At 49.6% G+C, this 25,806-nt stretch overlaps 1 protein-coding gene across 2 annotated transcripts in view; it reads right to left on the reverse strand.

Moving 5' to 3' along the window:
* Ppard (peroxisome proliferator activated receptor delta) overlaps positions 1-21,666 on the reverse strand; it is a 58,645-nt gene extending 36,979 nt beyond the window's left edge. For both annotated transcript variants that reach the window (XM_042684305.1, XM_042684304.1), the window contains exons 1-2: positions 21,540-21,666; positions 17,922-18,005 (exon numbers count right to left, since the gene is read on the reverse strand). The gene's annotated coding sequence lies outside the window, so the exon portion shown is untranslated. The remainder of the gene's footprint in view (positions 1-17,921; positions 18,006-21,539) is intronic.
* Positions 21,667-25,806: the final 4,140 nt, after the last annotated feature.

The following is a 25,806-nucleotide window of genomic DNA, read 5'->3' on the forward strand; positions in this document are numbered from 1 at the left end:
AAAGAAATAGCCTGAATGCACACAAGCAGGACTGTTACTCTCATAAACCAGTATCCTACTCTGATGAAATGCATTCTTGAGCTGGTAATCCTAGCACTCAAGAGGCTGAGACAGGAAGACTGGGAATTTGACAGAAAGCCTAGGTTACACAGTAAGACTTTGTCTTAAAAAGCAAACCAACAATAAAAATGCATTCTTGGAACTATATTTGAATTGGTAGTGATATAAATAGTTCAAGTAGGTTTCAAAACAGTATCACAGCACATTCAGTAAAAGCCTGTCACAAAGACCACATATTGTATAACCTCATTTATAGAAAACGTCTAGTAGATTAGAGATTGCTTAGGGCTGGGTGGGAGAGAGAATGCAGACTGAATGCTAATGGATTATGAGATTTCTTTCTGGAACAATGAAAATGTCCTAAAAGTAGGTTATGGAAAAGGTTGCACAACTGTGTAAATACAAAACCATTAACCTGTTACACTGTAAAAATGCGAGCTTTGTAAATTGTATCTCATAAAGCTGCTGAGCCACAGCCAGGTGTGGCAGTATACACCCACGCACACCTGTAATCCCAGCACTTGGAACGCTAAAGCAAGAGGATCACCAGTTCAAGACCAGTCTTTAGACTACCTCAAAGAAACCCCAAAAAACAAAACAAACAAGATGGAGGAGAACAATGGAAGGGATGACACTGATCAAGAAGCATTGTACTCACATCTGACTTGATTGAATCTCCTTTGTTGTTGGGTTGTTTAGTTTTTTTTTTGTCAATTGTGGGGCTTGAACTCTGGGTTTGGGTGCTGTCCCGGAGCTCTTAAGTTCAAGGCAAGCGCTCTACCTCTTGAGCCACAGCATCACTTAGGTATTCGGATGGTTAATTGGAGATAAGAGTCTCATGGACTTTCCTGCCCAGGCTGGCTTTGAACCATGATCCCCAGATCTCAGCCTCTTTAGTAGCTAGGATTACAGGCATGAGTCTCTGGCACCTGGCTTTGAATCCCCTTTGTACAACTACCTAAAGAAAAGATTATTTAAAAGAGGGAGGGGCTAGCTTAAGTGGCAGAGTGTCTAGCAAGTGTGAGACCTTGAGTTCAAACCCCACTACTGAAAAGAAAAAAAAAAAAAGGCTGGTGACTCACATTTATAATCCTAGTTACTCAGGAAGATGTGATCTGAGGACTGAAGTTCAAAGCCAGCCTGGGCAGACACATCCAAGAGACTCTTACCTCCAATTAACTATCAAAACGCAGAAGTAGAGGTGTGGCTCAAGTTATAGAATGTTAGGTGTGAATGAAAAAGCCAAGTAAGAGCAAACTCTTGGGTTCAAGGTCTAGTAGTAGCATTCACACTCACACACACTCCCCCACCCTCACATACATACTGACACAGCCTCTAAAACAAAACACAGTCTGGCCTCAATATAGTTTCAAAAAGAGAGTGTGTGAGGTTGTATGAAAGACAAAAATATATCCTTCAATATATTAACAGATGGGGCTGGGAGGGTGGCTCAGTGGTAGAGTGACTGCCTTTATGCATGAGGCCCTGGGTTCCATTTCTCAGCACCACATAAGCAAAAAGAAAAAAGCCGGAAGTGGCGCTGTGGCTCAAGTGGTAGAGCGCTAGCCTTGAGCTGAAATGCTGAGGGATGGTGCCCAGGCCCAGAGTTCAGGCCCCATGACCAGACCCAAAAAAACCCAAAAACCCAAAAAACCAAATATTAACAGAATTGGGTGCTGGTGGCTCACATCTGTAATCCTAGCTACTAAGGAGGCTGAGATCTGAGGATCATAGTTCTAAGCCAGCCCAGACAGGAAAGTCCATGAGACTCTTATCTCAATAAACCACTCAGAAAACCAGAAATGGTGCTAATGGCTCAAGTGGTACAGTGCTTGCCTTGAGCTGAAGAGCTGAGGGATAGCACACAGGCCCAGAGTTCAAGCCCCAGGAACTACTAAAAAAAAAAAAAATTAACAGATGAGGCTGGGAATGTGGCTTAGTTGTAGAGTGCTTGCCTAGCGTGCATGAAGCCTTAGATTCTATTCCTCAATAGCACAAATACAGAAAAGCTGGAAGTGGTACTGTGGCTCAAGTGGTAGAGTGCTAGCCTTGAGCAAAAGAACCTCAAGGATGGCACCTAGGCCTTCAGTTCAGGTCCCAGGATTGGGGGGAAAAAAATTAACAGAGGACTTTCTGAAAGGCAGGGTCTGGGTAGTTTCTATTTTCTCAGTTATAGTTCTTGGTATTTTCAGAATATTCTAAGATGGAGAAGTCAGGGTCATCAAGTCTACCTGCCCTATAGCCAAGAATGGAAGGGCCTAACAGTGTGCTGCCCTGGATTCCGCCACAGCTGTCCTATCCCTATGCCTGACGGTGAAACAGAGGAAGCTGTCACACTGGACAGAGCAGCCAAGTCCAGCCTTGAGGGGAGCGTCTGTCCACTGGGAGAGCCTGCTTCCCCCGTAAACACTTGTTAAGGAAGCCAGCAGCTCCCATACAGCTCAGATGGTATCACAGGATGCAAAAATTATGAAAGTGAATTTTTCTCTCCCACAAGACCTTTGGAAAAGGCCTCTTTCTGAGATGACTGGAGCTGTAGGAGGCTGCCACCAATCAGAAGCCAGGGGCCCTCCAATCAGATGTGTCCCCAAAGCTTTAAAATGCAGATTCCTGGTTTCTATCTCTGGAAATCTCCCTATTTCTAAACTCCCTGGCTGAACCACTGGACCAGATGCCCTCCTTCACAGTGGAGATGGCCAGCGGCACTCTGCCTGCAGGGCAGCCAGTGTTGGGAATCCAAGGCCACCAGGCACCGACAGGGAAACTCCACAGGGAAATTCCATGTGTGTCTGGCCATCAGTGCTGAGGCCTAGGGGCAGCTCACAAGTCCCCAGGGCAGAGCTTATTTTGGAGGGTTCCTTGAGCCCAAGAATCTTGGCAGCTGACAATGTGAAAAAGGGACTGGTGTAACTTCAGTTCAAGCAAAGTCAACTCCCTCCAACAGCACGGCAAAGTCCATCAGCTCGGCAGCTTCCTTGGAGTCAGAAGCAGAAAGGGACAGCACAGTGTGACTTGAAAGAGCCTTGTGTTAGAAGTCACACAGATCAAGGTTCAAATCCCAGCTCTCCATTACTGGCTGCCTGCAAATTAAAGATGGCCACAGACCCTTGGCCAGGCCACTCTTCCTATCAAGTGGTGGAGTCTGTTCCTATCCTGGAAACTAGGCTGGCCCAGTGTGGCTTTGACCTGCAGGATGTGGCCAAGGTGAGGTTCTGGACCCGAGCCTGGGCCTCAGCAGGACTGGCTGGTCATGCCTCAGGAGCTGAGATTTGAGGATTGCAGTGTGCAGCCAGCCAGGGCAGATCGACTCAAGAAACTTATCTTTGATTAGCCAGAAAAAAAAAAAAAAAAAAAAAAAGGAAGTAGAGTCAGGACACCAGTCTTGAGCTAAAGCTAAAGAACAGTACCTAGGGTCCTAAGTTTAAGCCCCCATACCAAAAAAGGAAGAAAGAGAGAAAGAAAGAAGTCCATACATGCATGAATATTCATGGTATTAAAAAAAAAAAAGGGGGCAGGGATGTGGCTCAAGTGGTACAAGGTGTTGGATTCAGTCCCCAGGAAAACACACACACACACACACACACACACACACACACACACACACACACACACACACACACACACACACACACACACACACTGAGGAAACCGACCAAATATGGCATCAATTGACTGGATAAATGAAATAGGACAAATAGGACATATTCGTACAATGGAATGTTATACTCTGCCTTCAAAAGAAATGAAGCATGGCTGCACGCTACAACACAGATAAGCCGTGCAAACATTACCCTAAGTGGAAGAAGCCAGACAGCAAAGGTCACGTGTGGAATGGGTCTACTCACAGAAAGTGAAATGCACAGAGAAGGAGAGATGAGCAGTTTCCAGGGCCAGGCCAGGGCCGAAGGTCTGGGAATAACTGCTAACAGGTGTGTGCTTGTGTCTGGGGGGGATGTAAACATTCTGGAATTAGAGCATGCTGATGGTTGTACAGCATTAAAATACTTTAAATACAATAAATAATTAATACATTAAAAAACCACTGGAGTTCTGGGCACCACTGGCTCATGCCTGTAATCTTAGCTACTCAGGAGGCTGAGATCTGAGGATTGAGGTTCAAAGTCAGCCTGGGCAGGAAAAGTAGTGAAACTCTTATCTCCAATAAACCACCAGAAAACCAGAAGTGGTGCTGTGGCTCAGGTGGTAGAACGCTGAAGAGCTGAGAGACAGCGCTCAGGTCCAGAGCCTCATGATAGACCAGAAAAAGAAAAGAAAAAAACAAAAACCTCCAGAGTGCCCCTTTAAAAAGATGTGAACATTATATCACACATACTCAATTTTAAAATGCAGTAAAAATATCTATACTGTCATACAAAATAACAACCGCCAGCTCGCACTGTGCCTTGTGGCTCAGTGATCCAGAACTTGTCCCTGCCCGTGCTCTCCAGCCCTGCGGGGCTGCCTGCCTGCCACCTCCAGCTGTGTCCTCTGGCCCTGGCTGGCTACCCAGCTGTCCTTCATCTCTTCTACTTTCTAACTCTTGGGTAAGGCCTGCCCTTGGCCTCGCTGGACCCACCCATCCCTGGTGGGCCACACCACCTCCTCAGACCTATCTGAGACTGTCTGCGGACCACGACACCAGCCCCCCAAGTCACCCCAGATAAGCTGTCCAATGACCAGGGCTGCGGTCACCAGCGTGTGTCAGCTGAGGGATATGGTTTCACATGGGACTTAATTATAGCTCAGGCATGGAGGAAGGCTTCAAGAGGACGAACAGGAAGACGCTGGCCCGCGGCAGCACGGAGGTCTCCCTGGGCCAGAGAACGTGGGACAGATGTGACCCAGGCAGGTTCAAGAGAGCAGATGGCTTATGGAAATTAGTCTGTCACTAGGTGCCAACTTCTGGCCCAGTCTGCAAAAATCCAATTGTGAGACACAAACTTTCACTCAGCCTCCTCACAGATGGCCTGATACCTCACTTCATTCATGGGAAGCGGAGAGGAGGAACTCTGTTGCCCACAAAATCCCTCCCTCTTTGCCCTGGCTCAGAGCTGTTGTTCTGGAATGGAATCTGAGCTATGGATGTGAGGAGGCAGGAACTCCATCCCCACCCCAACCAATGCGCAGACACCCCACTCCTACCCGCTGCCCAGGGAGGCTGCCCAGGGAGGCGCTACAGAGTGGTGTGGCTGCTGCTACACAGGGTAAACTGGGGCCTGGACACTGCCAGGAAGGGAAAGCAGATGGGGTAGCGGGGAGTGTGGGCAGAGGATGGATGGAAAACCTCTCTGGGAGGACCACAGACACACGAGGGGCCACAGGACACAGGCTTTGGCCATGCCGGAGCGCACATCCAAGGGCAGAAGCCCAGCTAGGCTCAAGAGCAAAATCAGAGCCAAGGGTTATGGAAACCCCAGCCCTCCAGCTAGAAGATTCCTCACTCTACCTCCCTGCCTCTTCCAGGGCCTGGGCAGGGGCTGGCAGGATTGTGCCTTAGGCAGCTGCTGCACGCAGTACCTGAGGAGTCCTGTGGCAACCTCGAGATCCAACCCACTCACAGAAAGTCTGGAGGTTCTGTTCAGTGGGCGCTTACACCCCGCCTGAAGCTGGGCGCAGATCAAATGAAAACACAGCACTTGTCGGGAGCCCCTGCAGTGCCTTCCTCAGGAATGCACTTCCTCCTCAGGGGGCAGCGCCCACGTCACCACCCCCACCGCATGAGGCCGTAGGTTAGGCCTGGCAGTGGCAGAACTGAGCTCCCTGCAGCCTCTTCTGAAGCGCTACCATATTCCCTCGAAGTCCTCACCCTAAGAGGCAACGAGGTCGAGTTACAGCGCGCCACAGGCACTGCTCTGCTCCAGGACAAGAGTGTGGTCATCTCCCTCCTGGCTGCCCTTCAAGGTCCCTGGGCCCCAGGGACCGGCAGAACCACTGCCGCGGTGCTACTTATGACCACCCTTTCTGGATCCCAACTCCATCCCTGCCTCCAGGCCAGGAAATGGGAACTGAAATAGAAAAAGGCCTCTAAAAATAAACGAGGGGTGGCAGGGTGCAAGAAAGGAAACAAACAATGCCGCTGCTGGCTGAGCACAGCCGGCCCTGCAGGTCTAGGCCGAGCATGGAGAGGGACAGGCCTCTGGTGCTGATGGCTTTCAGCCCTGCACACAGGCTGGTAGGTGCACACTTGCACACACGATTCTCAAGAGCCTTCAGGCCTCTGGGCTGTGGTGACACTGGCAGGAAGAGTGCAGTTCCTGAACTAGGAACAGATGGTTCGAAAGGCTCAGACTCCAGGTCTGTCACCTGTTGGCTGTGCCACTTAGCATGCTGTTTGACCTCTCTGAGCCTATGCCTCCCTATAAAACAAGAACAAAACTTTCACCCAGCTGGCGGCGGGAAAGAGGAAGAGGGAGGAGGGGGCCAGTCTGCAGGATAAAGCTTGGACCGAGGGTGAATCTGATGAAGGCAGTTTCCCTACCTCTCTTCCCCCCCACCCCGCACCAGCTTCTTGCTACCCTCTTTCCCTCCCTAAGGTACAGGTGCACCCAAGAGCCACCTTTCCCTCTTCCTACCCCACATTAAAACTGCTGACTGGGGCCAGGAACAGAGCCTGCCCTCCCACCTGAAAGGCCTGGCCCGCTAGTTGGCTGGTTAGTTCCGTACAGTTCTCCAGAGCATCTGTGTCTTGGAACAGATCCAGGGAGCCACTAAACACAAACATTCACAGGGCCTCCTCTGCCCAATGACCTCAAATGGGACCCTGCAGGGGCCTCAAGGCCAGCCAAAATTGTGCTTCTGCTCAGGAACCAACAAGCAGCTGCTATTCTCTAAAATCACCCGTCTGGCCAGTCAAGACGGTCCTTTCCAAATTGGAACAATTAGATTTAGCCAGTCAGCCTGCCTCTGAGGCCCTGTGATGGGATAGGCAAAGACACACACTTTTACCACTTGGGTTCAAATCGCAGCTCTTGCTGGGTGCCTGTGGCTCATGCCTGTAGCTCTAGCTACTCTGAAGGCTGAGATTTCACAATCACGGTTTGAAGCCAGCTTGGACAGAAAAGACCATGAGACGTTTATCTTCAATTAACAACCAAAAAGCTGGAAGTAGAGGTGTGGCTCAAGTGGTAGAACATGAGCCTTGAGCAAAAAAGCTGAGGGACAGGACCCAGGCGCTGAGTTCAAGCCCCAGGACAGGCACACACACAAAAATTACAACTCTTTAACATCGTGCAGCATTAAGCACAGTCTGAGCCTTGGTCTCCTCATCCGTAGAACGATTCCTCCCCTGGCTGCAGTGTGGACTAGGCCACGTGATGAGCACAGTGCACTCCATGGAGCGCAGCCCCACTACTCACTGCACCTGAGTCCTACGGGCTGGCTCTGAGATAAAAGGGACACAACCAGCCCAGCTCTTCCCTGTGCAGTCACGAAGTCTAGAATGTAAGCAAGAACTCCATCATAATACGCCATGACGAAGTAGGAAAAGGGAGCCTTACCTAGATTCTCAGGACAGGAAGGGCAGTGAGGAGGAAGCAATTGGGAAAAGCCCACCAACATCCATCAAAGCTCAAAGTCTGCTGTCTCCACTGAGCTTAGCAAGGAAGGGCCAAGGCTGGGAATGGCTTACCTTTCCCGCTGTTCCTGTGAATGCCTTCCCTAGATAGGGACTGGTGTTGCTTTTTGAAAAGGCTACTCTGCGCTGGGAATGTGGCTTAGTGGTAGAGTGTTTGCCTAGCATGCATGAAACTCTGGGTTCGATTCCTCAATACCACATAAACAGAAAAGGCTGGAAGTAGTTGCTGTGGCTCAAGTGGTAGAGTGCCAGTCTTTTGAGCACAACCAAAAAGCTGGAAGTAGAGGTGTGGCTCAAGTGGTAGAACATGAGCCTTGAGCAAAAAAGCTGAGGGACAGTACCCAGGCCCTGAGTTCAAGCCCCAAGACTGCACCTTGATGATGCAGGCCATCAAAGAGCCAGTTTCTGGGGCGCTGGCCTTTGCCTGTGGCTCATGGGCCCATCTGGACTGAGGACTGACTGCACTGAAGGGTACCAGTCATGAGTACCATCATCTGAGGCAATGCTTTTGCACGATGGGAGCTGAAGGCGAGAACAAGGCTCAAGCTGCTGTCCTCGGAGAGAAAGTGGCTCTGGGAGAGCTGGATCCTGCTCAGGAAAGGTTCCCCTAAGTTATCTACACCACATGGGAGCAGGGCCACCGCTGAGGCTGAGGCAGAGCCTGTGGACAGTGGCCGCCAGTGCTGGGGGACATAGGGAAGGCCACACATGTGCAGCCACCAGGCTGGGGAAAACACAGAGAGTGGTATTGCTTAGGGAGGGAGAGGTGGATCAGGGGGCTGAGAAAGTGCCTCAGGTGGCATCTGTGGGAGGGGAAGGAGGTGAGGACCCCCACACAGAACGGCCTGGGGGGAGCGGCCCACTGTCCCAGCACCTGCCCCACACCAGCACAGCAGTGGAACCGCCTTTACTATTCAGGAATAGGAAGTTGCTTTACTTCCTTCTAATGTTCTAAATCAACTGGTTATTACCGGTTGAGATAGTGACAAATATTCTACAGGAAGGACACGGGGAACACAGGCATCAAAATCAAGAGGTGAAATGAGGAGGAAGATAGAACGCAGGGTAAGTGAAGCAAAAGGTCTCACAGGGCTTAAGTTTCTGACTTCATCCCCTTCTACTCTCCCCCTCCCAGTCTCTGCCAGTTGTCAAACATATCAGCAGAGTTCCGCCTAGGGGCCTTTGTACAGACCTGAAATGACAGGGGCTTGACTTCATTTTGCTCAATTTGCAAGAGTAAGCAAGAGCCCTCTGCGAACCACACTTGATCGATGTGCGTTTTAGATGCTGGCAGTAGTGAGCCTGGGCTCCCAGTCAGCCTTGAGAACCATGAAGGTAAACAACCCACACGCCAAAGTACACTGTGAAGGGAGCAGGGTAGGGTGGCACACCCCTGTGATCCCGGCTACTCAGAAGGCAGAGCCAGGGAGGGTCACGTGACAGGCTGGCCCAGGTGCAAAATGCCAAGAAAAGAGCTTGTGGCTTGCTTGCTGGAGTGCTGACCACGCATGAATACGTCCTTGGGTTCAAGCACTATTTCCATAAAAATAAAAGTAGAGAGAGAGACAGAAAGAGAGAATGAACTTGTGCGCACATGTACTGTGTTGCTAAGCTACGCTGTAGTGTTCATGGCATTAAATGTGTTTTGACACCATGGGCTTCCCACGGGTGGAGGAGCTGCTGTAGCCGCCCTCCCTCCACCTGTGCGTCTCCCCACCATGGCTCTCTCCTCCTTCAGCTTCAATGTCACCTACTGGGGAGCCCCCTCCCCACTTCTATCTATTTAAACCTGCCACTGGTCCTGACTGTCAGGGTTTTATTTTTTCTATATAACATGATGCATTTGTCCCCTTTCCCCACCCCACTACCCTATGGGCAGGAGTGTGTTCTGAGATGGGAATCTCACTATGTGGTCAGGCTGGGCTTGAAGTAGGATCCAGCATTTTCCTATCTCAGCTGCCTGAGTAGCTGGGACCCCAAGCACACATTACCACACAAGTGGCAGGAATTTTTGTGGTTTTTTTTCATTTGTTTTTTTGGTTGGTCTTGGGATTTGAACTCTGGGCCTGGTCGCTGTCCCAGAGCTCTTCAGCTCAAGGCTAGCACTCTACCACTTTAAGACAAGCACCACTTCCAGTTTTCTGGTGGCTTATTAGAGATAAGAGTCTCAGGGACTATCCTGCCTGGGCTGGCTCTGAACCATGATCCTCAGCCTCCTGAGTAGCTAGGATTATAGCGTGAGCCATGGGCACCCAGCCCGGAATTTTTAAATATTTGTTTTCTTTACATTTTTATTCCCTGTGCTAGAAACACAGGAGGTACCTAATAAATACCTGTTGAATAAGTGAACGGAAGAGGAGGAGAGGGGGAGGTGGAAGTGGTGTGAGACTTAATCCCAGATCTTCAAGCAAGGGGAAAGGAAGCCTTCAGTCCTGGTCTGATTAAAGGTGTAAGAGAAGCTTTTTTCCCCCCTCCCACTCCAAAGAAATTCTGAGGGTTCCCTGAAATGACCCCTAAAATGACACATTGTCTTCCAGTTGTTTGGAAAGACTGGGCCAATGCACCACCAAAGGCGCATCTTGAACTAAGCATCTCACTTGAGCCTGGAGGCAGGTGAACCCTGTATTAGTTTTCTGGTGATTGTAATGAATTATTACCAACCTACAGGCTTAAAATGGAACACGTTTATTCCCCTGAGCGTTCTGGAGGTTAGAAGGCCAACACTACTTTTACTGGACCAAAGCCACCCTGTTGGCAGACACACACTTCCACCCGAGGTCTCAGAGGGAACCTGCTTCCTTGCCTTTTCCGGCTTCCAGAACTACATTCCTTGGCCTCCTCCACTGTCCTCAAAGCCAGCATTGTCTCATCGTACTACAGAGGTCACAGTGACCTTCTTTCTCCTGTGTCAGACCTGTCTATGGCCCTATTCTAAGAACTCTGACTGCATTTAGAGCCCACCAGCTAATCCAGGATGAGCTCTCTCTTGAGATCCTCACCTGCACATCTGCAGTCGGTCTTGTCAAAGAAGACGATATTCACAGGGTCTAGGAATGCTGGCCTCAGTGACTTTGGGAGACATTATTTAGCTTATCACTGAGCAAGCAAACATGAAGGGCATGGAAGGAAACAAGCTTACATGGAAGATGTCACGTACATAGAAGACATCAGCCAGGGAACCTCGGTGGTGTCTTCGAGCCCAGGTCTTTCTTTTGCTCTAACTGCTTTTATTTCTTATTTTCTTTTTTAGGATAAGGGAATACTGGGGCTTGAACTCAGGGCCTTGCTCTTGTTAGTCAGGTGCTCTACCACTTGAGCCATGCCCAGCTTGTTTTTCAGATAGGATCTCATCTTCCTTGCCTATATCCTGGGATACAGACCCCTACATATCCCTGGGAATTCACCCAGGACACATGCAGAGGATCAAGCAGCGACTCCTCGAGGACTCATGAGTCTCTACACTGTCCCAAAGGCTTTTACAGGGTGGCGAGCTACAATGAAATGGTGTGGGCCAGCCCAGGGTGGTAGATAAGCTTTCTTTTAGAAACACTGCCTGGAGGGGCTGGGAAGGTGGCTCAGGTAGAGCACTTGCCTTGCATGCATGAGGCCCTGAGTTCGATTCCTCAGCACCACATAAGTAAAAAGAAAAAAGCCGGAAATGGCACTGTGGCTCAAGTGGTAGAGCACTAGCCTTGAGCTGAAGAGCTGAGGGACAGCGCCCAGGCCCATAGTTCAGGCCTCATGACTGGACCCAAAAAAAAAAAAAAAAAAGAAATACTGCCTGTGGCTGGGTGCCAGTGGCTCACGCCTGTAATCCTAGCTACTCAGGAGGCTGAGTTCTGAGGATCATGGTTCAAAGCTGGCCCGGGTAGGAAAGTCCGTGAAACTCTTATCTCCAATAAACCACCAGAAAGCCAGAAGTGGCACTGTGGCTGGAGTGGTAGAGCGCTCGCCTTGAGCTGAAGAGCTGAGGGACAGTGCTTAGGCCCAGAGTTCAAGCCCCACGACTGGCCAAATAAACAAATAAATAAATAAACACTGCCTGGGACAAGGGTCCGAGAACCCATGTGGGGTTGGAGAGGAAGATGTGTGAGGTCAGGGTGTCCTGATCACCTGACAACGTCGGTCATATTGCATGCCAGGTCATAGCAAGTCTCCTGTACACTGAAAGCCTGGGGGAAGCATAGTCTGAGAAACAACCAGCCTGGAGATGGCTTTGCATGTGGGGCGTGGCCATCATAGTCTTCCCTTTTGGGAACAGGCTGTGGCTTTGCTCTAGCCCAAACCCCTCAAGGGAGGGCCCAGTGAGGGGATGGGGGAAGAGTAGCTGCTCCCTCACCGAGCTCACTCCTCTATGACCTCTATGATCCCAGTGGGTATTTACAGGGGAAATGTTAAGTGGCTCTCAATCAGGGGGAGGAAGCACTGTCTAGAGATCTGGGAGTGGTGCTGACACCCCATGGTGCACAGGATGCCCCCTGACAGATCAACAGCTCAGCCAATACATTTACCATGCTGAGCTGAGAAGCTCCATGATACAGGTTCGGGCAATTGAGGGAAACTGAGGAAAGTATCCCTGTGCTTGCTTGTTTAGAAATGGGAGTACAGCTCTGAGGCAAGGGCAGGCCCCAGCCGCTGTGGCAGCCGGCCTGCTCAGCCAACGCTGCTACCAGGACAGCAAGTTGGCGTGTCCTGCTGCTGGAGTAGAGCCAAGTAACTGTACTTCAGAGGGCATGCAGCCTGGACCCGGAAGTGTCAAAGGAGTAGAAAGGGTCAAGAGTTACAGGATTACAAATGCCAGGCCTGGTGATCTGTTTGGATCTAGGTTACCATACAATACTAGCAGGAAGGTGGGAAGACTGCTTAAGCACAGGTGTATCCCAGGGCACCAAAGCCTCTCCCTGAGGTGCTCTCCCCCTGAGAGAGCACTTTCAAAGCTGGGCTTCCATTAGCTGTGGAGAGCTTGGTAATGGTTTCTGGGGAGTTGCTGAGATGGCAACAGGGCCAGGCCCAGTTAGATGCTAAAGAATGGACTAGAAAGGAAAAGAAGGGGCTGTCAGGTATGGCCCTGTGGCCAGGGCCTATGCAGCAAAGTGGGGGAGGTGGCCACTTAGAAGGCTGCCCCTGGGCCCCAGCCTGAGATCGGGGCAGGGGGTGCTTCAAAAAGACATCTGTCCCCCAAGCTATACTCAGCTCAGCAGAAAAGAGAAAAACAGCACCTACTGAGGTTAGTCTTTTACCTTTTTTTTTTTTTGCCAGTCCTGGGGCTTGAACTCAGGGCCTGGGCACTGTCCCTGAGCTTCTTGTACTCAAGGCTAACTCTTATCACTTGAGCCACAGTGCCACTTCTGGCTTTTTCTATGTATGTGGTGCTGAGGAATCGGGGCTTCATGCATGCATGCTAGGCAAGCACTCTACCACTATAGCCATATTCTCAGCCTCTGAGCCTGTTTATTAGAAATAAAAAATTTCATGGATTTTCCTGCCTAGGCTGGCTTTGAATTGTGATCTTCAGATCTCTGTCTCCTGAATAGCTAAGATGACAAGCATGAGCCACCAGGAGCTAGTATTCATGTTTAATTTTTTTTTTTTGGTCAGTTATGGAACTTGAACTTAGGGCCTGAGTGCTGGCCCTGAGAGATAAGAGTCTCATAGCTGCCCTGGTGGCTGACGCCTATAATCCTAGCTACTCAGGAAACAGATCTCAGGAAAGCAGTTCGAAGCTAGCCTGGGCAGAAAAATCCCCCATGAGACTCTTATCTCCAATTAACCACTCAAAAAAACAAATAAAAAAATGGAAATGGAACTGTGGATCAAAGTGGTAGAGTGCTAGCCTTGAACAAAAGAGCTCAGGGGTAGTGCCCAGGCCCTGAGTTCAAGTCCCATGATTGACAAAAAAAAAAAGTCTCACTGCTTTTCCTGCCCAGGCTGGCTTTGAACTGTGATCCTCAGATCTCAGCCTCCTGAGAAGCTAGGATTACAGGTGTGAGTCACTTGTGCCTGCATATGTTTAACTTTTTAATAAAACCTAGGTGCAATTGCCCAACTTTGGTGAATTCTTTCATATCTTCCATGCATCAATAACTCTAAATGGGGGAGGGGCCACCCTTCCCAAGCCTCAGGTACTTAATCTGTGTTGCCCATAGATCAAAATCAGTGCACTTGGCTGCACCCTGAGAAACTCAGATTTAATCAGAGGAAGAATTCTCTTAGAAACCACTGAAGTAGTCTACCCATTCTCTTTGCCTCCATTCTATCTTTCTGCAATATGAACACTACTACTCCTTGATCCAAAACTATCAATGGCGCCCCACTGCCCAAAGAACAGAGTACAAACTCAGTGTTTTCTATGGACCTTCTAGGAATGTCCTGATAGCTGTTTTCAGGAATGGGAATGATGAGAAGATACCTACTTTTCCTGGAAAGAATTCATTTACAGGACAGGTTACCTCACATTAAGGACACTACTAGTGTCTGGTTTCCAAAAGGCCCCTTTCCTTCCCCAATGGACCAAGCTCTTCACAGCTACACCACAGTGCAGTCCTCTCATTGTGAATTGGTCCTATGACCAAGAGGGTCATGAGTGACTGCCAAGGCTAGTGCATGAGAAACTTTGCCATTCTGCCTGGATCTTTCAATACGCTGTCTTGGGGATGCTCCACTCAGAGCCCAGCTATCCAGCCGTGAGGCACACGGACGGGACATGTGAAGAGGCTGGTCAACAGCCGGCAGCAAGTGGCAGTCAATGAGGCAGGAAGACAAACAATCAGGTGACGCTGCCCATCTTCTTAGACTCCTTTTTCTCCTCTTCCCCCCCCCCAACCCTTCTCTACTTTCCCCTTCAGGTGACACTCACTGCCCAGCCTCCATCCCACTGCAGCAACGGAGACTCCAAGTAAGAACCAGCTGAGCCTGCTTTTGTATCCATACTGTGAAAAGCCCAACAGCTCTCAACACATGAAGACTTTTGGGTACAATCAATGGACTATCGATGAACATGATTTTGATATTGTAAAATGACATGTGCAATCAATGATAATATAAAATAACATGACTTTTTAAATATATAATGACAGGCGTCAACATTTGGAAGTACCAACACTTCCCAATGGCCAACTCAAAGTAAAAGACACTGTCAAAGCACAAAACAGACCCATGAATGGCCTTTAGCTCACACCTGTAATCTCAGGAGGCTGAGATCTGAAGGATCACAGTTGAAGCCAGCTTGGGCAGGAAAGTCCGTGAGACTCTGATCTGCAATTAACCATTAAAAAGCCTGAAGTAGAGTGGTGGCTCAAGTAGTATAGCACCAACCTTGAGCAAAAAGCTAAGAGAGTGCCAAGGGTCAGAGTTCAAGCCCCAGTAACGGCATAACAACAACAACAACTAAACACGACAACTCTTCCCTTTCTAAACCACTTAACAGGGTGAGACCACATTTTCTACCTATGCTCCCAAAAAAAAAAAAACCATACATAAGAGACTGAATATGGAAGGCAGTGTAAGAATTCAGTTACCATTTATTAGACTAGTCAAAAGACATTAGCAAAAATATCAAATGTCACTTCTCTCAATAATTCTGGGAAATAGGGCCTATTTTTTTCATTAAAATATCATTTATTCATTCATTTTGGTGGTACCTGGAGACTGAACTCAGGGCCTCATGTACACTAGGCAAGAACTCTACCAATTGGACAATTTCCCCAGTCCCACAATTTCATTATTAACATGTAATGGGCTTATTATATTAAAGAAATTAATAAATTAGTAATTTTTTCTCAAGTGTTAACTTTGAATCTCTTGAGATCCTCAAGTTTTTTCCCACATTTTTATTATCATCAATTAGTTGTATACTCAGTATGTTCATTTTTCATTGTTGTTTTGTTATTTTGGTCATTGTGGGGTTCAAACTCAGGGCCTGGGTACTGTTCCTGAGCTCTTTTGCTCAAGGCCAGCATTCTACTACTTTGAGCCACAGTTACACTTTCATTTTTCTGGTGGTTAAATGGAGATAAGAGTCTCATAGACGGGGCTGGGAATGTGGCTTAGTGGTAGAGTGCTTGCCTTGCATGCATGAAGCGCTGGGTTCGATTCCTCAGCACTACATAAACAGAAAAAGCCGGAAGTGGCGCTGTGGCTCAAGTGGTAGAGTGCTAGCTTTGAGCAAAAAGAAGCTCAAGGACAGTGCCCAGGCCCTGAGTTCAAAGCCACAGGACTGGCAAAAAAAAAAAAAGAGTCTCATAGACTTTCCTGCCTGAACTGGCTTTGAACTGCCATCCTCAGATCTCAGCCTCCTGAGAAGCTAGGATTATAGGCATGAGCCATCAGGGCCCAGCCACTCAGTAAGGAGGCATGGCTCAAGTAGGAGAGTGCCAACTACGCCTGAAAAAAGCTAAGTGAGAATGCCAGTGAGTGCACAAGGCTCTGAGTTCAAGGTGTCTTGAGGGAAACAAGGGAGACTGGCTGTTTCACAGTCTTCTAAAGCTGAGCTCAAAACCAACCATGTGTCCTCCCAAACCAGTGTGAGATCTGGTGAGACCTGGTTTCTTTAGGGACAAGCTAGCCCCAGGGAATAACTTGCTTGTCTAAGCTCATACCCTCTTCACACTTCATGCTCAGAGCACCCACTTCTCTCTAATGACTAAAACCCTGCCTGTCTTCTCTCCTACGCTCCTCAGCCCTAGACTAGCCTGAGACATTAGTCACTGCACCCCACCCACAGGAAGGACCTTAGTGAGGATGCCTGAACTGGAGATGAACACAGAAAAACATGACAAGGCAACACAGCCTCACCTGTGCCATACAAGTACAACAACTAGCTAGATCTGCAACCTGTGCTCAGGGATGAACTGGACCTGGTCCAGGATGGATACAATGGCTGCCACTGTGCTCCGCAGAGCACATGAAGGCCAGCCAGATCAGTGCAGCTCTCCCTGCTTGGGGACTCCAGCCCAGCCCTGCAGGGGACCTCAGAAGCCTCCACTCCCTTTCTTCCTCTCTGCCCTGGACCTTCCTGACCCCCAAGACCAACGGACAGGTGGGCATACCACCATGTATGGCAACAGGAAAACCCACAGGGCGTGGAAGGCAGAGAAAGGGAAATGAAGCCCATAAACAGCTCCTGAATCCACTAAACTTCAGAGATTAAAATGAACAGGAGGCCATGTTTCCCCTGACCCCCAGCAGGGACCCACCAAAACCCAGCCTCCCAAGTCTCCAGAACAATGAACCTCAAACTCCCCGGAGCGCTCCTTCTGAGAGCTTGTAAAACCTGTCCAGCATCCTGAGAACAGGGAAGCCCACAGCATTGTTCCAATGCTGCTGAGGAGATGGAAGACACAAGTTTATCAAGCCTCACAAGCACCAACAGAGCACAGACTCAGGGGACAGAGACCGAATGGGCCTCTCACTACCATTTCCCAAGTGCCTGTGTTACATGGCACTCAAAAATATCTATTCTGCTGGACACTGGTGGCTCATGCCTGTAATACTAGCTACTCAGGAGGCTGAGATCTGAAGATTGTGGTTTAAAGCCAGAGACCAGAAAACTGGAAGTGGCACTGTGGCTCAAAGTGGTAGAGCACTAGCCTTGAGTAGAAGAGCTCAGGGACAATGCTTAGGCCTGAGTCTAAGCTCCACAACCAACAACAACAAAAAATTTATTCTACCAGACACAGGTGGCTCACGCCTGAAATTCTAACTACTCAGGAGGCTAAGATCTGAGGGTGGTGGTTCAAAGCCAGACGGGGCATCAAAGTGCATGAGATACTTATCTCTAATTACTACCAGAAAATCCAGAAGTCCAGCTGTGGTTCGTGTGGTAGAGCACTAACCTTGAACATAAAAGCTCAGGGATAGCACCTAAGCCCCGAGTTCAAGCTCCAGGACCAATTTTAAAAAAAGAAAAGAAAACAAACTCCCTAAGAGAAAGAGAATAACGGGCACTGTCTTAGTGAGTAAGCATCCTATTTACCCCTCCAGGCAGGAAGAAAGTATATTTATTCACCCAACAAACATTTACACAGGTGTCTCTTCTGTGCCAGGCAGAGTCTTAGACACAACAGGAAACAAAGACCTTGTTTTTGTGGAACTTATTTTTTAGAAGGTTCAAGAGTTAAAAAAAAAAATCTCCATGCTCCTGAAAAACCATAGAGACTGGCTACTCATCAATGAGTGTCTGTTACATCAGGCATCTGAGATCCAGGACTGAGACCTAGCCAATTACTTCCTCATCAAGTGGGATCCAAGTCTGGATGCTTGGGCGTGAGAGTTAGGGAAATGGGATTACCTCTACAGTGAGTGTGTCTTCATCTGTTGGTGAGCAGAAGCCACTGAGTAAGTACCACGAGCATGCCCCAAACACCACACAGCACTGCAGGAGATAAAGAAATCCACAGTGTTAGCTGAGAGGCTCTGGAAAAGCGGTTCCCTGCTCAGAGCTCTCTGGAGGCAGCCAGCTCCTCCATGCTCCCGAGCCTGAGTCAGCAAATCATTTCCCAATCCTGGAAGTTATCTGTGTACTTCCAAGCAAGCAGACACTGGCTTGGCTGAGTTTACCAGGGTGGAGCAGAAGGAGCTGGCAAGGTAAGAACGAGGTAGTGCTCAACATCCGGACATGGGTGGCAACTTATAAATGGAAGCACCTTGAGTCATGCCTGACTCCTTCGTGAAGCCCCACAGACAGGTCGGAGTCATAGCCAGTCACCAGCCAGGGGAGGGCCGGGAACTACCTGCTAAGGAAGACCCACATGTCTGAAACCTGAGTCCAGGGCCACTTTCTCCCTTCAGGCCTGAGCCAAGTACTCAGCTCTTCTCTGCCACTCTGGAATCCAGCTGCTCCATGCCACTCCCGCTGGCTCCAAAGGCAAGAAAAACATTCAGAGACACCAAACCATCTCCAAGAAACAGCCACTGGGTAATCTGGGACATGGCAAAGACAGGGGCACTGGGCACAGGGTTTCTGGCATAATATAAGCCAGTGCCTGGCATGGCAGAGTCATGGGTAGAGGAAGAGAGAATGTTTCTGCTGTGGGTCGTGTTGGACAGTGGGATTCGCTCCTGGGGTTTCTTCCACAGTCCCACTTCCCAGGCTCTGGGGAGTGGCCAGGGAGGTGGGCCTCGGTGACAGGATATAGCCGAGGCTACAGGAGCCACGCTACAGAGACAGCTGCACTGTCCCAGGACATGCCAGCATTCTGAGGACAACTTGCACAACTGCCAGGCAGCTGAGATGTCTCCAGAGAAGGCCAGTGCCCACACTGCCTGTCCTCTTACCAGGCCTTCAGGGAAGGCGCAAAAGGGATCAGGTAGGGGTGGAACGCTGTCTTCCTGAGTGGGATGAAGCACACACAAACAAGCAGCAGAGAAGCGGCAAAGGGAAGGTGGACAAACAGAAGGGCAGGCAGTTGGTTACCTGCAGTAGACACCGCCAGAGGTCTGCCTACCCACCTTTGGCAGGGACAAACTGACCCAAGCACTGAAATAGTTACTGCTGAAATGTTGATGACCCACGCAGGCACGCATAGAGTGGACAAACTATTAAGAAGCCAGGGCTGCTGGGGCCCAGCAAAGGCCCTGTCCTGAGGCCTCTTACCTGGAGCTGCAGTGCAGAGCTCCGCTGCTGAGAGCAAACGCAGGGGAGGAACAAAACTGCTCAACAGGCAAGTTCCCTTTTGGGGAGCCAGAGACGGGACCAAATTCCTGCCCACCTCCTACCTTCAACCTCTTCTGATGACACGTTAAAACCCTGGAGGGAGGTTTCCACAGGAAGAAAGGATGCCCCAGGGTGTACTCTACCATAATCTCCCCAAGGGCTGCAGGAGGAGTCTGGGGGTCAGTGGAGAGAAGGGGACTGGCTCAAAGTTAGCCACCCACAATCCTGCAGCTTTCATGGCCAAGGGTCAGTGCACAAGATTACAGAGCTATGAGGTCTGGTTGGGCTGGTTCAGTTGGCTCTTTGCCATTGCCTGTTCTGTGGCCAATTCTGTGTCCAATTTTGGCTCAAAGACAGGGAGTGCGATCCTCAAAAGAGGAGACCTAGAAACCTGGAGCCAGTGAAACAACAGGGCGTCATTTCTAAACAGGAGAGCGGGTCATGCATTCAGAATCCTCCAAGCTCAGGTGGGACACAAATAGAGGAGCCTTCATTTCCTAAGGATTTCTCCAAGGGGCTGAGGCCAAATAACGGAGCTGAAACTAAATAATAAAGGTGTTAAAAGAGCTCCAACTGCAGGCAGGTGCAAAGGACCTTCTCCAGGTTAAGCATTCAGTCCTAGCACTGAGGTGGTTGATGGGCTCCCCTCCAGCCCAAGATGACTGCAAAGAGACAACTCAGATTCTTGGTAACCCCACAACCTGCCCAGGCAGATATCAACCTGACACCTCAGACCACACCAGAGCTCAGGGAATGGGGTTCAGTGCCAGCCTTCCTCTTGGATTCATAGGAATTTAAACTCCCAAAGGGAGAAAAAAGGGAGGGAGGGAGGGAGACAAACGACTGCAAGACAGCCTGTTCAGAAACTGACCCCAGAGGTCCACTCAGGCTGATGGCTAGACACACCAGAGCAGATCAGAAATTAGTTCAAGCCACAGATAGATAATAAAAGGGACTGACAGCCCTGAGGCTAGCAGGCAAGCAATGTATTTCAAAAAACTCCAACAGGAAAAAAAGTGTTCTGGAAACTAGTACAGAGGAAGAAGGCTGAGGACCACGGCATTCTCTGGGGACACAGCTTCTAGACACTTCTGGATGGGGTGGTATGTGGAAGGTACCAATGAGGGCAGAGACAGGGTGGAGTATTATGGTTTAAATGTATTCTACATATCCCTAGTGAAAAGACACAGAATCCTGTTTCCTGGAAGGGGAACAGAGTTGGATGAGAACTCTGGCTACCCTTGGCACACACCCAACTCAGCGCGGTCTCTCCCCAAGGGTTCCTGGAAGTCGCCAGACTCATAAAGAGGAAGTATTAAAGCTGCTATGAGGAGCACAGCCTACAAATTGGACAGAGCCCCATTCCAACAACCCAGGAAATTCTCCCACAGACATACTTGCGCTCTTCTATTTATCTCAGACATTCAGCCCTGTAAGTCAATGGGGACTCAACATCCCCACCCACCCACCCATCCAGCCAGTCAGCCAAGAGAAAGCAAAGTAATGCCTGTGGCCCCTCACTTCTCCTTGGAGCAGAGGCGGGGGACCTAGGGAGGTGACTAGAATGTAGGGAACGAAGCTTACTGGATGGAAATCGGACAGAAGAGCAAAACTAGGGCCTGCGGAAGTCGCCAGGCTAAGTAAGAAGAGACTTCACGTACAGGGGCAGGGATGCAGGCACGGGGCTGGAAAAGCCTCAGCACCCTGAAGAAGAGGTCGGAGAGCTGTAACCCAGGGAGGAGGGATCAGGCAAGTCGAGAAGCAGGGGACAGGGATGGGAAGAGGGGAGCAGACGAGGGCGAGGAAGGCAAGGATGGGCGGACGCAGGCAGGCAGGAGACAAGGGTAACAAGGAGACAGAGACCTCCAAGGAGAGCCTCGGGGGAGAGGGCGAGAGCTCTTGGGGACACCCGACGAAAGAAGAGGTCAGGAGAGTGCGACAGGAGACGGAGCCACGAGGCGGCACAGAGTTGGGTGATGGGGTCGGGGGGGGGGGGGTGGCGTCGGGCTCCACAGCCACGGGGGTCCGAGGGCTGGGGCCACAAGGGTCAAGGACAGGCGCGAGGCGGCCCCGGTCAGGGCGCTGGGAAGTGTTGGCGGCAGCGCCGTCCCGGACCCGACCGTCCCCACCCCGCGCCGCGCCGCGCCGCGCCCCGCCGGGCAGGCCTGGAGTCCCGGCGCCACCGGCCGCCTCGGCCCGGCCAGCCGCCTCCCCTCTGCTGCCGGCCTGCCCACTTCCCCGTCCCAGACTGACCTGTCCTGGCCGCCGCCCGCGTCACCGCCCGCGTCCCGCAACCTCCACGGCAGAATCCTCCACCTCCTGCCAAAACTTTTCCCATTAATCCCCAGCTCCGCGGCGGCCGCGCCGGCGTCACAGCTTCCGCGGCCAGGCCCCGCCCCCCTGCCCGCCCGCCCCCGTGACGTCACGCCTCACGCCTCGGCCCACCTCCTCCGCGCCCCCTTCCGCCCGGCAGCGACCAATCACCGAGGCGTCTGAAGATTTCCACCCCACCCTCCCCAACACGAAACTCCGCCCATCGCACGCTGTTTCTCCGTCCCACCCCTCCACACACACCACAACCCGCCTGCATCGCCCTCTGGTGTCCGATGCGGGAGCAGCAGCTGAGGGAGGAGCCTCTGCGAGCCCCGCCCACCCCCCCTAGTCAAACAAGTCCAGCCAGTCTCATCAAAGGAAATTAAAAAGCTGGGAGGGAACATAGAGGTCATCTATGACGACCGCCTCTTGTTTCCAATGAAGAAACACAGGCTCAGAGAAGGTGTGTAACTTACCATAAGAAGCAATTCTCCCGATTTGTAATCCCGTGGTAGATGCCTGAAGACCTGGCACCCTCAAGTTTTCAAAACAGGGCTTTCCCCGGGCAGGAGATGTCTGCAACTTGAAACTTACAGTCTTGGACTTCTCACCAGTCTTCCTATCTTTTCATCTAATGCATTTGTTCTCCTGAGTAGGAAGTGTCATCTCCTACTATTGCAGACAATTCTGGAGCTGTTTTTGCATTTTTTGTTGGGGGCAGTACTGGAGTTTAAACTGAAGGCCTAGAACTTGCTAGGCTGTCATTCTACTTGAGCCATACCTTCACCATCAACTTGTTGCTGATTTTTTTTTTCAAGATAAGATCTCCTGAACTTTTCTCTTGATCTGGCCCCCAACTTCCATCCTTCAACTCTCAGTCTCCAGAGAAGCTAAAATTGTAAGTGTGAGCTACTGACACTCGTGTTCTCACTCTTAACCCAGTCTTTAAGACCTAGAAGGGATCTGTTATCCCAATCTGCCCCTCAAGATGACATTATTATTGTTTTGTTTTGTGGGGTTTTTGTTGTTGTTCTGTGTGTGTGTGTGTGTGTGTGTGTGTGTGTGTGTGTGTGTGTTGTGGGGCTTGAACTCTGGGCCTCCGCACTATCCCTTAGCTCTTCAGCTCAAGATGAGCATTCTACCACTTGAGCCACAGCGCCACTTCCGGTATTCTCCAGTTATTTGGAGATAAGAGTCTCAAGGACTTTCTTGCCCAAGCTGGCTTTGAACCATGATCCTTAGATCTCAGCCTCCTGAGTAGCTAGGAAAACAGGTGTGAGCCACCAGTGCCTGGCTTATTATTATTAGTGTTACTATTTTGTTAATGGTACTAGGGTTTGTACTAGAGCCTTGTACTTGCTAGCAAGCTGCCCCTTAAAATACTTTAAGAAGGTCCCAGCTACTTAGGAGGTAGAAATCTGGAAGAACATGATTTGAGACCAGGCCTGAGTGAAAAAGTTAGTGAAACTCCATCTCAATAAGCTGTCAAGACAGTACATAAATGTAATCCCAGCTACAAGAGAGATTGTATATAGGAAGATCATAGTCTGAAGTTAACCCTGGACAAAGCCATCAGACACATAAAAAAATAAGCAAAAAGGACTGAGGGTATGGTTCAAGTGGTAGAGCACCTTCCTATAAATTCCTATAAATCCAAATCCCAGTACCACCAAAAAAGAAAAAAGAAAAAGGAAAAAGAAGATACCTAGAAGCAAGGAGAGTGTCTAGAAGAAGTTGGCTTTGTTCTCTAATGCTGGTCCCCTAGGGCTTGAACTCAAGGCCTTGGCTCTGTCCCTCAGCTTCTTGCTTAAGGCTAGTGTTTTACCTCTTTTTTTTTTTTGGTCGGTTGTGGGGCTTGAACTCTGGGCCTGACTGCTGTCCCTGTGCTCTTCAGCTCAAGGCTAGCGCTCTACCACTTGAGCTACAGGGCCACTTCCGGTTTTCTGGTAGTTTATTGGAGATAAGAGTTTCACGGACTTTCCTGCTGGGGCTGGCTTTGAACCGTGATCCTTAGATCTCAGCCTCCTGAGTAGCTAGGATTACAGGCGTGAGCCACCGGTGCCTCGCTAGTGTTTTACCTCTTAAGCTCCACTCCCAGATTTTTTGGTAGTTGATTGGAGATGAGTTTCACCAATTTTCCTACCTGAGCTGACTACGAGCCATGATCCTGAGCTTTCAGCCTCCTGAGTACTAGGATTACGGGTGTAAACCACCAGTACAGGGAGCTTTCTGTATGGTAGAACTCTAGTGGTCTCCTTTATGCTTCTCTTTTTTTCTCCTACATTTTGAAACAAAGGTACATTCATTTGTAATTTAGATGTCATCTGCCTTATTCTTTGAGACTGTAGTAAAAATGGACTACAGAAGGCAAAACTTTCCTAAAATTTCTGCCAATTTCTAGAAACTTAGATTCTCAGTATTTTTGCTTCTGGGCTCCTACTTCTGTCAGACTATTGCCATACCACAGTTCAGAAATCTAAAGATGAAACCCAGACCTTCCTGGAGACTGCCTACACCTCTTCCCACATAAAACATTTGTGAGCACAGAGCCTTTAAGATACTAGGAGCCCTGAGCAGTCATGTGATACAGAGCAAGCAATGTAAATCCACCTTTCAGACCTTCAATTCTTTTTCTTTTTTTGCCAGTACTGGGGCTTGAACTCAGGGCCTTGGGGCTGTCCCTGAGCTTCTTTAGCTCAAGGCTAGTACTCTACCACTTGAGCCACAGCACCACTTCCAGCTTTTTGAGGATAATTTATTAGAGATAAGAATCTCTCTAACTTTCCTGCTTGGGCTGGCTTTGAACCAAGATCCTCATATCTCAGCCTCCTGAGTAGCTAGGATTACAGGTGTGAGCCACCAGTGCCCAGCTCAGGCCTTCCATTCTTAATCCTCCTGCCTCTGCCTGAATGTTGGTATTACAGACAGGAATCACCATGCCCTTCCTGCCCTACTGAGTTTTTGTGTTTGGCTTTTGATGGTTTCATCTTTTTTTTTTTTTTTGTACTAAGATTTGACCCCAGGATCTGTTGTTTGCTAGACAATGGCTCTATCACTTGAGCCACACTCCCAATCTCCTGCTGGAATTCTTTTTTTTTTTTTTTTTTTTTTGCAGGTCATGGGGCCTGAACTCTGGGCCTGGGCGCTGTCCCTCAGCTCTTCAGCTCAAGGCTAGCGCTCTACCACTTGAGCCACAGCACCACTTCTGCCTTTTTCTGCTTATGTGGTGCTGAGGAATCGAACCCAGGGCCTCAGGCATGCAAGGCAAGCACTCTACCACCTTCCCAGCCCCCCTTCCTTTCTTTTCTAATCTTTCCTTCTTTCCTTCACTCATTTGGAGGCCCTGGGGTTTGACTCTGAGCTCTGCTAGGCGAGTATTCTTCCTCTTGAGTTACACTCTCAACCACAATAGCTGTACTGTCCTGTGTCTTCCCAAAGTTTATGAGTGTCTTGGAGAGAATCAGACACAAGACAGTCACTCCATTTTCAAGAAAGATAAGCTATTTTTGAAACTTGAAGCCAAAAAAAGCTAGAAATTAGCTTTTCTTGCCCCCTAAAAATGTCCCTCAAGATGTCAGTTACTAACCAGGCACCAATGGCTCACACCTGTATTCCTAGCAATTCAGGATCATAGTTCAAAGCCAAGTTGGGCAGGAAAGTCTGTGAGACTCTTTATCTCCAGTTAACCACCAGAAAACTGAGAGGTGGGCAGGAACAGGGAACTCTGACACCAGACTGCCTGGGTTCAGAGCCCAGCCCTGCCACTGACTAACTGGGTTGACTTTGGTCAAGTGTTTCTGCATCTCTGAACTTGGCTTTTCACACGAGAACAATGAAAATGACAGTGCTGCCTTTCCACAGGGATAAGGACTTTCTTGGCATATGAACAAGTGCTAATTAGCCAAAACACGTTGTTAGCTGGGCGCTGATGGTTCATACCTGTAATCCTAGCTACTCAGGAGGCTGAGATCTGAAGTTCATGGTTCAAAGCCAGTCTGAGCAGGAAAGCCTGCAAGACTCATCTTCTAATTAACCACCAAAAAGCCAGAAGCAGAGCTGTGGCTCAAGTGGTAGAGTACTAATCTTGAGCAAAAAAGCTAAGGATAGTGCCCAGCCCCTGAGTTCAAGCCCCAGTACTAGGGCATGTGCATGCGCGCGTGTGGGTACACACACACACACACACACACACACACACACACACACACAC

The sequence above is a fragment of the Dipodomys spectabilis genome, unplaced genomic scaffold (assembly GCF_019054845.1).
Source record: "Dipodomys spectabilis isolate Male_0828 unplaced genomic scaffold, ASM1905484v1 ptg000085l, whole genome shotgun sequence".
Taxonomy (NCBI): domain Eukaryota; kingdom Metazoa; phylum Chordata; class Mammalia; order Rodentia; family Heteromyidae; genus Dipodomys; species Dipodomys spectabilis.